This window comes from Morone saxatilis, unplaced genomic scaffold, assembly GCF_004916995.1.
Source record: "Morone saxatilis isolate NCDOM2014 unplaced genomic scaffold, NCSU_SB_2.0 Contig17, whole genome shotgun sequence".
In the NCBI taxonomy this organism is placed as follows: Eukaryota; Metazoa; Chordata; class Actinopteri; family Moronidae; genus Morone; species Morone saxatilis.
The window spans coordinates 28,480,945-28,495,087 of NW_023339729.1; the positions used below are offsets into that span (position 1 = coordinate 28,480,945).

A 14,143-nucleotide genomic window follows, 5' to 3' on the forward strand; every position below is an offset into this window, starting at 1 on the left:
AAATGAAGCCAAAAAAAAGGGAGAGATAGCAGGAAAGTACTAAAGCAAAATGAAACTAAACTTATATTAATTTGGTCCTTATTCTAATGGGAATTAAAAATAGCAACTGACAAAACAAACAACACTCACAAATACAACAGACACTGCTGAAGTTTCTTTGGCTCTAGTAGGGCTGTCCCCTAATAGTCGACTAAACCATTAGCTGACAAGAGCTGATTGGTCGACAAGACTTACCAAGCCAACTCTGAGGGGGGCCTGGTGGTTTACAGTGGCTCTGACCAGGACTATGACTCCAGGGACAACAAAGACACGGTGGGTTCAGGCAGGGACAGGAGAGTCGTGAAGTAATGTTATTTACTGGTAGCACAATCAGCAAGGTGTCTTATAAATTGTAAGCACATTTGACGCAGAAAGCCACTTGAGCCTGACTGAAGTATGCTATGTATATGTAAATGTATGTCTACTCCTTTGATATTGCCATCTGAGTCTGGGGCAACTGCATGGAAAAAGCATGGAAATATGGGGACTTTGAGCTTTTTGACTTCAAATAATAAAGTTAATACTTTTATCCATTATGATTACATGTATGCAACAGTCCTGCATGCTTTCACAAGTCATTTGGTGGGTGTTTTCAGCATACTGCATTGGATTATGTGGGGAATTACTTAAAAGCTTTGCCTGTTTATAAACATTACATAACCATGTGCAAATGACCTACAAATGTGTAAGATTGTAGTAGATACATTATAATATGTGTATTACAGTTCATCATTTTCCTACTGAACAATGTTTGCAATAAAAATTGTACTTAGAACCTATTTCAGACTTCACCACAGCCTCGTCAGTAAGCTACAAACTGCATGCTGGAGAACATCTTGCATGGCTTGGTAATATCATGGGACTTCACCAAACCTACTAACTAATTTGTGCTGGAAATTTACATGCATGGCCGACGTGCACTGGAAAATCAGCAACAATCAGTGCCGTTATTTAAAATCACACGACTCCAGATCATATTCGTCTCGTGCACACACCATGAACGCTGCCTCTGCAACACCCACTTAAATCCTTGACGAGATGCATGCACACACACCAACACACACACAAACCCAGGCAGACCCAAAGACCTCTTACAAGCATCCCCTGCTGCTGGATCACCTCATTAACCCACTGTTAGGTCTGGGAGTGTGGATGGATTTACTGTTGAGAGACGTCTATAGGAACTGCCAGTAAGAACACACACACACACACACACACACAATTATAATTGGATTATAATTGGCAAATGTGTTAACCATAAGAAAATTATGAACACAGAACAATGTATTAATAAGAGGCACGAACATTTATTGTGTGTCTATAAATGTATCCCTGAAGTAGGATGTTGTTGGGTATGTGTGTGTGTGTGCGTGTGTGTGTGGGATGGGTGTTTACTTTGTCACTTATCTATTTACTTAAACTCCCGACAGATCCTTTAAAGTAAACACACACACACTAACACACACACACACTCTCTCATTCTTGTCTATGCTGGAAGGGGAATCAATTAGTGCAAACTGAACTGCCTGTGTGTTTGTTTGGCTGGGTCAAAGCCAGTGACCTCGGCTGGTTCATGACCCAGAAACAAAGGCAGCATTTTACACAGAAACAGAAAATCTGATTTTTTTTAACTCTTTGTGGTGCTGTTCAGAGCCATGCCTGGCTGTCTGCTCCCTCCCTCACTTTCACAAGACCAGGCCTGATCCATGACATTATTTTCCCTGCGTGAAACCAGCTACAGACACGTAAAATGTGTCCTGGGAGGGCGACTCTGCTGAGAAGCCTTTGTGTTTGTAAGTGAAGGAAAATATGGAACTAATTTTAGTTTGGACAAAGTTCATCCTGTGCTATTTGAGCAACATGTCAATGCCAGAAAAACAACTTTCCCACTAGAATCGTGTGAAGTTTGAACAGCACTACTTACTTTTATCTGGAAACCCGACACTGACAAAAAAATAAAATTTTATGCTGACTACAGTTGATGTTTACCTGAACTCACAAAACGGCATGGATTCAGAGCACTGATGACATCACAGGACACACACACACACACACACATTGGAATGGTGCTTATCTCCTTAACATTAATCAAGACCGAAACCAGGCTCTCTCTCTGTTTGCACTTGCCTCACTATCAGCAGTGACAAACATTAAACTTGTGAACATTCACCTCAAATAAGAGACAACTTATTCACAGTCCTGAGTAAACGGACTCGGAGTCTAATGTGTTAGGTTGAAACTGTACTTGTGCACAAAGAGCAGCTCAAATAACCCCAAAAGTGACTTAGTTGAATAGGGTCAAAGGTCGCGTTAACACTCCATCTTGCTCCCTTTGTTTGTTTTCTTTTTAGGTGTGATGGTTTTTTTCTGCCCCTGGATTTTAAGATTTATTTGTTCTCTCTTGTTTTGATATTTCATTGTTTTAGGACTCAATTTTGGGTTCATGGAAGAACAGTAGGACAGAATTTGACTTTGGAGGCCGACTCGTCGGACCTCAGTACACGTGTGTTTGCACGGCTATTCAGTGACTTCTAAACACGCTTCCAGTAAAGGTTGAAGGCAGCTGATTGCCTCTGAGGTCAAGATCTGAAACTGAAAACACTACTGGACAACAAACTCGGAGGGGAAATGTCATGTCAGGAAGAAACAAAATATTATCAGTCAAAAATCAAAGTTCTCATAGAAAGTATAACACAGACATTAATCTAGCTAGTATATGTCCACAATAAAAAAAAGAAGTCAACACTCACAGTACAAGTCTAAAGTTTTCGAGTTGAGAAAGTGTGTCCAAACTGGTAGACTACTGTGCTTAGAATGATGTAATTAGCACCATATTAGCTCCAGCTAATATACTGGCTAGTTACAATATTAACCAGTAGCAAATGAGCCTGTGGACAATGATGAAAAAGTTGTGCAAACTTTTTTTTGAAGCCTGTGTTTTGGATTGCACATTAACATTTTACTTGCGTATAAGTATTCTACAAGCGTCTCTGCACTCCATGTAGAGTAACTGGACTCTGAGAAAGAGAAATGCGAAGAATGGCGACGATACGCTCCACCGCAGACCAGGCGCTGACACACGACTCTGAAAAAAAGCCCCGAGGCTTGTAGGGATGTTTGGAGAGGGAATGGGAAGAAAAATGATGTTGTGTTTGTGAGGAGTGTGTATTCGTACTCAGTCTCACACACACACACACACACACACAAGCCACAAGTGACCTCATTTGATTTTGCACTGATAGCATAAATAATGTTTGCCTTGTTGAAACCCTTTACTGTTCAGGGTATAATATGACTCAGCTGTTTTTATATGTATTTTTGAATCCTTTTTGGTTTGAAATGTTCATTAAAATACATTTACAGAGGAGCAGGATAGAGTAAGTGTGACCTTTTCACAAATACTTGTCATAACCACCAAAATGTTACCAGAAACAGTTCTTTTTTTAAACTGTAGTTTCAAAAGGAGCTGAAATGGTCCAGTGAAAGCATTGCCATGCTTCTTTCAGATTTCTTTGAAGATAGTATCTGTCCTGTACGATTTCATGGGAAGATGTGTGAACTAACTAGTTTTAACATACTGCAGCTGAGCTGAACAACAAATAAATAAACCAAACATGGTGTAAGTTTCTGAGCATGTGCAGTTCGGACGTGTTAATCACAAGTGAAAATCTGTTAAGAGATGGAAATTAGATAGATCAGAACCGATTTCCTCACATTAGCTTTGACCAAATCAGCTGTTAGTAAACACACAGGTATGCAGGCCCATAAAGCAGATGTATGCACATAAGTAATACAGGTTGCTTTAGTCACACAGTTCCCATGGATCAATTACAGCTCAACCACAGCTAGTCCACAGAAAAGAACCTAAATCCCTCTGCAATATCACCCTAAACTTTTTTTGTTATTCCACTGTTTTAAGTTACAGTTCCATGAAATTAAACTACTCGACCTTTACATGTTTTAACACATTAAGTTCATCCTGTCATTTCAAACCTTCATTTTTTTTTCTAGTCTTTCACGTCCACTGTACACTAATCACACTCAGCAAATATGTAAGTAAGTCCACAATGTCTTGTGGCCAGACTTAGTAGTTTTCATTTCATTTAAACATTGCATATGGTATTGTTGCCTCTTTAAGGGGCATACATTTACTAAAAACATTGTGCAAGGGCATAGTCAGCCACAGAGATGGCTTAAACAAAGAACTGGTTAACATCTCTATAGGCTTAGCTGTTCTTCATGCTGCCAGTTATGAAAATACTCTATGTTTGTCTCAACTGTAGGGACATCACTGAGTGAATTCAGTTTTTATTCCATGTCCATGGTTATTTGCTTACTCAGCTGTCCTTTGTGCTGACCCAATTGTGTTGTTACCCCTTAGCTGACACAGTGCACTCCATTTAAATTTGTCCTGGTATTGAGGCAGAGGCAGTAATATGATGGAAATCCATATAAAACAACAACTATCTATCACCTTTAGCAATTGGCAAACTATGGGAATTACAACAAACTTTGTGGCTTGCCTCACATGCACACACACACAAACCTTTCCATCCCTTTGAATAATGGTAGCAGTCAGATTTTAATGAGCAGGGAGTTTAGTGAGGGCCAGATGTCTCTGAACTGACCAGCAACTCAATCAAACCCAACACAGATATATTAAGTTCATTTTCTGCTATGAGGCTGTGAAATTGCTCCATCAATCTTTGCTACCTCAGTTTGTTTAATACGTCCCATCTGCTCCAATAAGAGTAACAGTCTGGTGTTTTTTGGCCTCCTGAGAGGCACAGAGCAGTGATTCTGCAGCTGACTGACCTGCTGACTGCTTGTCTTGGACTTGTATTGGTCTGTCTGTGTTTGTGGAGTGTCTTGGTTTAGCTAGCGGCCATCGATAATGCACTGGTAGATTACACATGAAGGACACAAAGAAATAAACACTGTCTCCTCTATAAAACTTAAATAAAAATAAAGACTCCAGCAGGTATCAGTACACAATGTTGATAGTGGACCATGACATAAATTTCCTCTGATTACTTAAAGTGTTCTCTTCAATTAAGAATTGTTGCACTCAAACACAACAAACAATTATTCTGTAAAATATGTTGCAGGGACTGTATGTGGCAACCCAACATGGTGTTTGGCAGCCAATACCTGAAGCACATGATTCTCAGTACAAAATCACAATAAATCTGTGGGCCTTATTAAACCCAAGTGGCCCATTTATATTGTCCATGTTGATTTTGCTCCGCATTCGAGACAGCAGGATGTGTGCAGCCAGCTGCTTGTTAGCAAAGACTGGACAAAAACCGCTAAACAATGTGGCAACAAATGTAGCGTCTAATGTAGCATTAAAACGGCACAGTAGAAACTATGTGTGTTAGGATAAATTAAAGCATATTGGACAGAATTTATTCAGTAATCTGAGGTCACCTGAACCATGAAAAACAGCTGCTAGCTTGTTGCTAACTCGTTGTTAAAGGACCAGTGTGTAGGATTTAGTGGATTCAATCAGTGAGGTGTCAGATTGCAACCAACTGAATACCGCTCGCCTTTCAAGCGTGTAGGAGAAACTACAGTAGCCGTGAAAAAACCCTATCAAGTGATTACTCATGAAACTACACTAATGAAAACATACCTATACTTAATTTCTGCCAATATATCCTCCTAAATGCTATACACAGGACCTTTATCAGGACCTTTAACTGACAAAATAGCAACAACTAATTCATAAATAATAATAAATGTGTAGTTTCCCTAAATAGTTGTCTTCTGTCTTTTTTTTTTTTTTACACAAATACACCTAAACACATTCACACACAACATACACTTCCACTATTCACTCTTCTCCCCACTCGGTGCAATAAAAGCTGCTGCAGCATAACTTTTGATCTGCTTGCCATCTCTTTGAAGTGGCTTTCAGTTCTCATCTGTGAACAAGATGTCCAAATTAAAAAGACCACAGACTCGCCCACAGCCAGTTTGCTAGGCTGGGTTCAGTGGGCAGAGGATGTGTAAAGTGCAGCGTCAAGTGCAAAGCAATTCAGACTGATGCTTCATCTAAAATGGCCCTGACTGAGACAGCTGGAGGGAGTGTTCATAAATTATAATGACCCTTTTTTCACCAGATAAACCAGATTTGTCTGTACGATTAGTGTCTCTGTGTTTTGCACTTTTTATCCTAATGCTAAAACATGACCACACTAAAAGTCATTTGTCTTCTTCCTAAAAACAATTTGTTCTTCACTCTGCCAACACTCCATGTGTGGATGATGAGTAAATAATGTGTGCCTCGTCAACTCAAAACAACTTTAAAGTGTTCACACTGAACATTCACAACCGTTTGAATATTTTTGTGGATGTTGTTTGCTTTATATAATTATTCTCTTTCTCTTTCTGCACATTTTAATATTTGATTTTTTGTTTTACTGCAAACCAAACATTGCAATGTCACCCACAAACAATAAATACGTAGTTTTGCCCCATCTTTGCCTTTGTTCACTGCAGCACCAGACAAAGCCGTTTAATTTACAGAAACATTCTCACTTCCACAGTAGTTTTATTTGGATACTTTGAATTATATGGATAATTTAGCCTGTCCCTTTGAACTTTTTTTTTACTCTTTTAAGTTTCAATGGGCTCATTGTTGCAACAGTGGAGACAGATGTTGTCAGGCTAGAAAAATATCAAAGATATATTACGTTAAAATGTGCAACTGGTCAAAAACAGACAAGTTAACTCAGTTTTTTTATGGCTTTGAAACAAATACATCAAACTTATTGATTATAGATATTTTCCTGTACTAAATACCCGCACTAATAATGCTCATTTATCTTAGCTGACCTTAGGAAACCTCCACTTTTAAAATGCCACAAGCCTGACGAGCTCTTAGAGCTAAGTCAACTGTTGAAATCGTGACCCTAACCTGCTCTCATCAAGATAAACAAGTGAATAACAGTTGAAAATCTTGCACAAGCCCAAACGTGCTGGTTTGATCTGTTTGTCTTTCAGTGGTGGTCCAAGCATCGTCAGATGCTCGGCTTTGAGCCTAATGGAAACATACTCACTCAGTAGGGCATATTTTTTCTTATTTTGGTGATCTAGATTGTAAGTTTGATTCTGATTTAACACTCCCTCTGTACATCTCTCTCTCTTTGCCTGTGTTTCTTCTGCTTCGTCAGTTCTTGTCGAGGTCTGTGGGTTGACTGGTCCCCCCTTTGACTCCTGACCCCTTAATCCCCTGCCAGCTGCAGTGAGGCCTCCAAGGAGGACTGTGAGTGTGTGTGCATACACGTGTGTGTGATTGTGTGTGTGTGTGACGTGTGTGTGTGTGTGTGTGTGTGTGTGACAGAGAGAAGAGAAACGGTGTAGAATCATTGTAAGAGTATGTATGTAACTGCATTCTTTGTTAAAATCTGTACTGTCTAGCAGTTTCATTAACATATGTTATCATGGATGTGTGTGTATCTTTACATATGTGTGCATATCTTATCTTCTCAGCAGCAGTGCAGCTATAAGACTGTATAAAGGACTGTGTCAGTTAAACAATGGGTTGCAGAGTATTATAACATTACTCAGTATGGCACGATTGGGCATACAGACACGTACACTTGTGGCCAGTAGTGTTATTCCTGTTTATCAGTGGACAAACAGTATGTGTGTGTCTGACTTGGAGCCAAACATGTCAAGTCAGTCACAATTTTCACGGTTAAATTTGTTGAGGAACAAGCGTGGTGCCACACCTGTAGTCAAGGCTGTAATTAAGATGACAGTTTTGTTGATAGACCTGTACTGTAGCACAGCTCCTTTTAGTCAATTGGGATCAGTTGCACATCTTGTCTTATCGAGCAATGCGAACGTGCGAAAGGGCAGCACTAAATCACAAGGTCCCCTGGTAATAGTCCTGTGCAAATAGGGCTTTAATCCTATTGGACACTTTTAGTTTATCTTCATTAATGTCATGACAAAAATACAATTGATTCAAAATTTAAAACAAACTAACCAACACAGACTTGTTGCAGCACAGAAGCAGGGTTTGCATGTCAGCTGTACAACAAAAGGAGAGTAAAGGGGAACATGATACTACATGTGCACCTGAATGCAGACGCACATAAGCACACATTCCCTTAAACTTACACCTGAGGCAAATGTGGCTTAATAATCTTTCACACGTCCTGACACATGCGACGTGCTACACACGAGTGTGGACCTCAGCACACGCGTCCATGGTAACCAAGTCTGCTGGTTAACTTCTGTTTGTCAAACTGCCTCTCTCTTCACCTGTTGTGCCTCTGAGTTGTTCAGGACATCACAGATCCAGACCTCCACCCTTTGAAGTGCTTTGTGAGGCCCTGCAGCCCCCAGGCCACTGTCTACTTCCAGCCTGTGTGTGTGTTTGTGTGTGTGCAGGGGAATGAGGGGTGTTGAATGGAGATGAAAGTGTGTGTGTGTGTGTGTACAACCAGACTATGTGCCCTCAGGAAAAAAAGAGAGAGGGGCTCAGAAAAAGGGGGCTGGAAGGTGGGGTTCCCCTAATCTACCACCCCCCACCCTCCACACCAATTCAAACACAGACACCTCTCCTCGCCCTCAGGTAGTGGTATGGCTGCTGGCAGAGGATCGAGGCGGAGGGATGTGTTATCTTAAAGACTTCAGACAGATTAGGTGTCAAGTGAAAATATAAAAGCTTTTGTATATACAGTCCCTGTTTCTCTGGGTTCTCACACAGCATAAAACATATGTTTTAATGGTTTACATGTTTGTTAAATTAATCAATTAATTAATTAATTATTAAATTGAGGTATTACAATGTGCCCAAAAAAGTTAATATCAGTCAAAAAATAAAAGGGATGACAGCTGGCTACATTAGCTAATTTGACTCATGACAGTCCCGTTGTGACTTCAGTGTGCAGATTCTACTTCCTTCAGTCTGTCCCTGCTTTGTAGCCAGGTAGCTAATGTTAGCAAGCTAGCTGCCTGCAAATATCAGGATGATTGCAAGAGCAGATGATTTAGGGTGCAGACTTTTTGGCTGGGTTGAAACGTATTATTACACTGGATGTCAGTGCTCTACTTAGTAGTGTCTGGTACTGACAGGCTATAAATGTTTGCCATAACCTGAATTTTTTGAATATGCGTGACAATGACAGCCATGCCAGTGGTACAGGTCTTAATTATTCTTGCAGAACTGTCTAGCACATTAAGATTTATTAAAATGAAACATTTCAATCATGTCTAAATTTTGCTGCATTTTGCTGAATAAAATAAAAAGTGTTAATTGTCCCTAGACTTGATAAATAAATTGGCTTATATTCTGAATTATGTGTTATCTTTGCATCAGGACAACTGCTTTCTCTTCTGATTGCCTGCACTGTAGTCAGCACCTACTCAAACCTGGTGTTCACTACACATCATGTGTTTAAGATTAAGCCAAGGTCTAAATATATATTCTGCACAAGTTGTGTACTTCTTTTAAAACTTCCTTAAGAGATATGAACTGAGGAACAAACTGCTGATATCAGTTTATCAAAAGGTTAATCATTCCCATAATCTCAGTTTGGTATTCCTGCTCTGGGTAATCTGACCACAGACCTGCCGTTGGAGGCATCTTTCTGTCTTGGTGCCTCCTGGTACCGCAGAGGAATGTTATGAGGAGTCTATATGTGTCACGCTCTTTACCTTCCTACTGAACCACTGTGTTTATACAACACACTGTGAGGATGAGGGGGGAAGGTACTTAGAGACACGCTTCATGGGTTAGTAAAGGAGTAGCAACCCCTAAACCCTCCCTGGGGGTGTTGGGGTAGAGGCGGAGGGTTGTGTTATAAGAAAGTAGAGGTTCCCCTCTGGTGAGCATGTTAAGTCTCAGCCTGTTGTAGGTTTGAGTGAAGAATTCTTCTGGTGTCAAGAAACCTTGTAAAGATGTAATGTGAGTCTTTTTATGTCGCTGAAAACAGAAACCAAATTTAGCAATATCTCAGCAGTAACTACCATCATTTAAATAATGGTATAGCAAGACCATGTTAAAGTTGCTTTAGATGTATAATATAGCAATAGAGAGGAGCAACATCTATGCATAACTATAACTTTAAACTGTAGGGTTTTGATTTTGAATTCTGATTATCAATTAATTAGTAATTGAAGACAATCAAACAGAAATTCAAGAACAATAAGAAACATTTTCTGTTCATCTCATCTCTGTCTTATACCACTGCAAACTGTCTTTGGGTTTTAGACTGTTGGTCAGACAAAACAAGCAAATCAAAGATGTCACCTTGGGGTCTCCGGAATTATGAATCATTTTTTCACTTATCAAGACATTAATCAATAATGAAACTGATAGCTGCACCTTTGAACAAAGTTAGTTGGCCCTGAAAACTGCAGCAGGGAAACAAACCATCGTCAGCATACGTTATCAAGACAGCTTGTTACTGTAAATGGTTTCAGTATGGTTGCAGAGTTCCAGGTAGGCCTGTTCATGAGGGGAAAATCGGCCCCGAGCAGCATAATGACTGAACTGAGCAGAATGATTTATCAGCAGTCAGAGGCTTGATGCTGGACGTCCGCTCCATCTGCGTGGTCCCCCCTTCCTTAAACGATCCCAAATGAGCGGACAAGCAGCTCAGCCCACCCCACCTATACATCTGCAACAACGGCAAGATTTCTTCCACTTGTTTTTACGTGCAGTTTGATTTTGTGCTTAAAAACTAAATGATGGATACACCAGACATTCTACCGTGCATGATTAACATCCACTTCCAATGCAGGAAGTTGTGTGCCCTTTTAACGAAGCATAAAGTAGAAGTGTGGAGGTCGGAGTAGTGGATGGGCGTGGAGCGTGTCTGACCTGCATGCGTGTCCTACAATCCAAAACTTAGTGTTTGCCCCTTTTCACTATAACCAAGACTTCTAGTTGCCTCACCCTCGCTATATTTGTCTCTATTCATGATTTTTTCACCTTAACCATAGCATAGTTGCCATGGCATGCACAGATATTGTATTGTCCATAAAAATGTAATCCAGGGTCAAGTATCAATGTTCTGTCTGGTAATGGAGTTGAGTATCACAAAGATTTGACTGAGAGTGACAGTGAGAGTGACACTCTGTCCCACATAAAAGAAAAATCCAGAGAAAATATTAGGCTAACAGCAGAAAACCAAGATGGAAAACAGATCGAAGAGAAACCAGAACAAGAGAGCAGGCGGGTGAGGCTGAAAACGAGCCTCTCTGCAGTGGTAAAAATCTCACATCTGCAGATGTCAAACAAAGAGGAAGGGGAGAACAACAGCAGGGAAAAAGAAAACATGTTGCCATCAGTGCTTTAGTGCAAGTAGTGAAAGTTTAAAATAGCAACTTCTTTCAGGAAGCAGTACTTCATTTACAAGTGTCAGAAAATAAGAACCAGCCAGTTGCGTCTCCGACTTTATTCCCATTAAAAATCTACCCAACCAGCGATACAGTGACCGAAATCTGACCCGAGGAGAGGCAGTGTGTGTGTGTGTGTGTGTGTTTTGTAACATCAGAGCACCACAGGGCACACTTAAACCCCACTAAGAGGAGGGGCTTTAAGTTGGTGTGGCTGATAACAACTGAAATCTCATCTCTTCACACACACACACACACACACACACACACACAGACTATATGATGCACAACTCCATCCTCTTCACCTTGTACCTCTTAACTTCCTTCATGGGGTTATTAACTCCCTGATTGGGGAGCTTTCCTTCGGGTTTGCCTCTATTTAGTTGTCATGGTGGCATGACCCGAACACTTATTAGCTGACCCTTGGGATAAGTCCAAGCTGGAAATGGGGGAGGCTGGGTTAAGCCTTCACCTCGAGGTGCTCGCTGCAGCATCTCACAAAAACCTTAATTAAATTGCTGAGACACCAAGTCAGGAATGTTTGCTTTGCTCTCGCTCTCTACCGTACGTACTTAGGTCCATCCCTCTTACTCCACCTTTCTTTGCTTTTCCCATACTCATACTCCACGCTGGATTTGTTTTTCTGCCTGCTCACCAACCAATATTAATTTGGAGAGCCCTTATTGTACTCAAACTACTCATAGAGCCTGCTGACAGTGAAAGCAGCAAGTTGCAATGTAAGTAAAAAAAGACAGCAGCTCATTGTCAGCAGATCACTGTCAAGAGTTAGATTTCTTTGAACAGCTCAGCCATGCATTACAAACTCTCCCTTACATTAGAAATGTATACCACCAAATGCAGGTTTACATGAAGTCTAGACATGAATAAAGATCACTTGTGTACTTTTATCTTCTTGTCTATGTGTAATGTGATCGGAAAAGGTTTGGTTTTATTATACTGTAACTACACAATCCACAAGTGTACTTAACAAGGACTCCATGTGCACATGCAAATACCACAGCTAGAGCAAATTATTAGTTCCATATCAGTGATTAACCTCTCAATTATTTTTTACATTAACTAAAATATTGCTCATTCTTTAAAATGACATAAGACTGTGAAAAATGCCCATCACAGCTTTGAGGTGAAGTCTCATTTAGTCTGAGCAATGGTCAAAAATAAATAAAATGATGTAGTGATACAAAACAAAGAAAAGCAACAATTCCACATATTTGATATCCTGGAAGTGGAAATGACTAAATTCTTGATTAAAACCTTAAATATTTAGTCAATAATCCAAATTGAAGTTATCAGCTGAATAATCATTTAATGATCTTTTTCTTTTTCTCTTCTATTTTGCTAACTGATTAGCAAAATAGTTGTGATTGATTTCTGTCAATTGACTAATAGATTAATACACTCTATAGAATAGAGTAAAATAGATAGATTGAAAAAAAATTTTCACCTACAAGAAATGACATAAAATGTACACAGAGGTAACAGTACATGCAAACACCATAAAGTAACGACAGACAGCCTATTTGTCCCAAAGGAGATATCTTGATTTGTCTCCGGGGATCAGCAGCCAGTCATCGAGATTAAAGCCTCCCATCGGAGGTGAAAACAAACAGCCAGAGAGATACCATGGAGGGGCAGATAACGACCTCTAATCCGATACATTCGACACAAACACGGTCTGAGGCAACGACCACGATAAGAGCTAATCCTGTTTCCACGTATCTCTGCAGGGAAACACACCTCTCAGTGTCTCCTCTGTCCGTGCGTCCCTCTGAGCGCGTCTGGCCGGCAGATCCTGACCCGAGATAGTGACCCGTGCGCCGGGAGAGGAATGCGAGGATACGCTGACAGTCACCGGCCACAAGAGAAGCTTTCACATGTGAGGCAGGCTGGGTAAAGGCATTAAAAGAAGCTGAGGCTGGATCAATTATCAGAGCCTCTCAGAGTGTCAGAATAACCGATTCACTATGTGGTTTTAATCGATAACACAGCATCTCAAAGGCAACAAGAGGAGGGTTTACCCTCATGTAAAATAGTAAAACCAGGTTAATCCCAACTGAGTAGCACAGGGAGTTATTGCTCTAGTCATTCGCATTGTGCACTTCTGCACTACATTGCGAGTTTAAAAAAAAATCACAGTTCAGCGCTGGTTCGAGAAAAGCGCAGGGCGAGCTTACCTTGGTAAAGTAATCCAAAGTCCACAGGAATGCGTTCGAGCTGCTTCTACCCAATCTTTTTTATCCACTTTGTCGGCGTGTCCCTCTATGCAAAAGTGTTCAAAAACTTCTTCTTGCAGAGTTCGCGTCCGCACGACGTTCAGATGAAAAGGTGTATCACTGCAGCGCACTCGCTCCGCTCTGTCTGTCAGAGGTTGAAACCTAGGTCCGCCGGCGTTCAGGGACGCACAGACTTTTCAACAATAGCGCTCATTCAAGTAGAGGAGGCGAGCACTTAAACAAGCTGGGGAAGTGGGAGGTACCGTGTGGAGCCGGAGCGCGCGGTCGTGCGCGACCCCGAGGCAGGCTGCACCTGCAAATAATATCTACAGCAGGAAAGATGGTTTACTCTTCACTTCAGAGATGTTGAAGATAGATGACACTAACTTTTGGACAAATGCAATTCACAAATTAATTGTACTTTTCTTTTTTTTGCAATCGTTCCATTTCCCTGAATTGTTTTTATATTTGATGTTTCTATTCATAAATTGTGTGGCCCTCAATACAGC

General features: G+C 40.6%; 1 protein-coding gene and 1 long non-coding RNA gene across 2 annotated transcripts in view; both read right to left on the reverse strand.

Annotated features, from left to right (window-relative positions):
- The window catches only part of LOC118327243, a 27,488-nt gene extending 15,810 nt beyond the window's left edge, over positions 1-11,678 (reverse strand). The window contains exon 1 of the long non-coding RNA XR_004796680.1: positions 11,645-11,678. This is a non-coding gene — a long non-coding RNA (uncharacterized LOC118327243). The remainder of the gene's footprint in view (positions 1-11,644) is intronic.
- LOC118327242 (vasorin-like) overlaps positions 1-13,845 on the reverse strand; it is a 29,655-nt gene extending 15,810 nt beyond the window's left edge. The window contains exon 1 of the mRNA XM_035660531.1: positions 13,596-13,845. The gene's annotated coding sequence lies outside the window, so the exon portion shown is untranslated. The remainder of the gene's footprint in view (positions 1-13,595) is intronic.
- Between the last annotated feature and the right edge of the window lie 298 nt (positions 13,846-14,143).